Raw genomic sequence first — 2,297 nt, forward strand, 5'->3', positions numbered from 1 at the left:
TTTCATACATTGGTAGCAGAAAAAATACAAGAAAGACATATGCTAAAGTCTTAATATGGGTAGTGGGGATATGCATGACTTATTTCATTTTTACTTAATATTTTCCTCTATGAACTTGAAAGCATTATTTCACACTTAGAAGGGGGGTATACTAAAATATGCTCCTTTTCTTCCTCCCAAGGTTAACAAGTGAAAAAGACATGCTATGCACACATCTATTAAATTTGGGTTAGAAAATAGGTGGAATTGGTTGGATGTTGCTAACGCCATCCATCTGGTTTAGCTGCATTGGGTAAAAATCAGTAGATTTCTTAATTTAGCCTTAGTTCAAATTGCTGGGGCCTTTATACAGCCTCAGACAGAGAAATGAGCCACTCTGTACCTGAGAAACTGAGATGGTGCTATCCTGATATAGGTGTCCAAAGGGAATACTTTTACAAGATGTGGCAAGTTACTGTTTGCAGAGAAAATGCTGTTCTGTTCTTCATGACTTCTCAAAAAATAGCACATCGATGCTAGCCAGTCTCCCACTCCAACTGCAAAAGAACTTCCAGTTCTCATTTATGGTAGGTGAACCTTTAGTTTAACATTGATCAGTAAGCCAAATGTGGTCATAAGGGCTTTTGTTTCATTTTAATATAAGCAAAAATATACATTTATATTTTAAAGCCAGAATTTGCTACTGGAACCTTTTCTTTTTATTCAAATGGCAGGAATTTCTTTGTAGTGATATTTCTGCTCTCATTGTTATTTTAGTCTGAAAACCATCGATGTTGATGTGTGACGTATTGCATTGTTTTGTTGTATGAAGTTTAAAATGATTTACCCATTTTTCCTTTCACTATTACTGGCATGATGCTATTAACTATATCTGCTTCTTCTTCACGAGACGTTGTAGCTGCTGGTTAAAATATAAGAACGGGCCTCAGTGGAGCTTACTGTCTATCTCTTTAACACAAGAAGAAGCAGTGCAGATAGGTAGAAAATGCCATTACTGCAGGTGCTGCTAGAGAGTAGGAGATACATCAGGCAAGAGGGCTCTGAGTTATCAGAAAATGACCAGACAGTGGGCTACCATGAAAACACCTACATAAAGACTACGGACAAGCCGGGCAGTGGTGGCACACACCTTTAATCCCAGCACTTAGGAGGCAGAGACAGGCGGATTTCTGAGTTCGAGGCCAGCCTGGTCTACAGAGTGAGTTCCAGGACAGCCAGGGCTACACAGAGAAACCCTGTCTCGAAAAAAAAAAAAAAAAACTATGGACAAAAGAAAAGTTTAGAATAGACCAAAGCATATGCAACTCAATCTATAGCTACTGTTCCCTTACTGAAAAGTATGCATTGGCCAAGAATGTACTCCAGTTGCTGGACATCCAAGCATCTTAGCTTTTGGACATGAAGTATTCCATCATACCTCACAGATCATGAATGTTTGTGAAAAGAAACTGTCTTGAAGAGAGATGGATATTTTGACAACAAATAAGAATATATCAAGAACTCACAAGAGAAAAGCACCTGAAGATCTAGAGCCCCCTGTATGTCGTATCACCAAGCCTATCAATTACATGCCTATAGATGACATAGACAATGAAGTTAAGCATGAAAATAACAAGCCTGCAAGACCTGGCACACTGCTAAGAACAAATCCTCCCACTTAGAAACCATCAAGTCCTCCAGGATAGAATATTCCTAATAAAACTCAGGAACCTGTCATACCCCCAAAAGTTCCTAAGGACTACATGACTAGTTCCAAAAAGCCAGGAAGTCAAAACAATTCATCCAGGAAGACTTATTTATATTACATACACAGTGCAAGGAGTGCTAGAAGTGGAATGCAAGAACACAGTGCATGCAATTGTAGTGGCTGATACCTTATCATCCACTATTGAAGCAGTTGCTGATATCCTAACTCCACCATTACCACCTCCACCAGAAGGCATCCCCATGACACCATACCATCTCACCACCACCTTCTGCAATGGATTATGAAGATGAAGCTTTAGTAGTTCAGTATCATGATCCATGTGCAGATGGGGTTTCTGTGGAAACCCCCAGGAACTGTACTGAGAAAGTTGTTACAATATATGATCAGATAAGAGTCAAAGATGAGCTATCATTTAAGGAACGCACAGTCATTTATATTATCAAGAATGATGATGGCTGGTATGAAGGAGTCTGTAATAAGTGGAATGACTGCTAACATCTAGTAATTTTTTCTTTGTCTTACTTTTAAAGTAGGTTTTTACTATTAGTCATATCATGGTACTATGTGGTTAAGAAAAGAAATTTGCTCA

The 2,297-nt window shown here is 38.6% G+C and overlaps 1 pseudogene; it reads left to right on the forward strand.

Moving 5' to 3' along the window:
* The first annotated feature begins 512 nt into the window (after positions 1–512).
* Positions 513–1,871, forward strand: LOC114625399 (annotated as a pseudogene).
* The last annotated feature ends 426 nt before the right edge of the window (positions 1,872–2,297 follow it).

This window comes from Grammomys surdaster, unplaced genomic scaffold (genome assembly GCF_004785775.1).
Source record: "Grammomys surdaster isolate TR1022 unplaced genomic scaffold, NIH_TR_1.0 217, whole genome shotgun sequence".
Taxonomy (NCBI): domain Eukaryota; kingdom Metazoa; phylum Chordata; class Mammalia; order Rodentia; family Muridae; genus Grammomys; species Grammomys surdaster.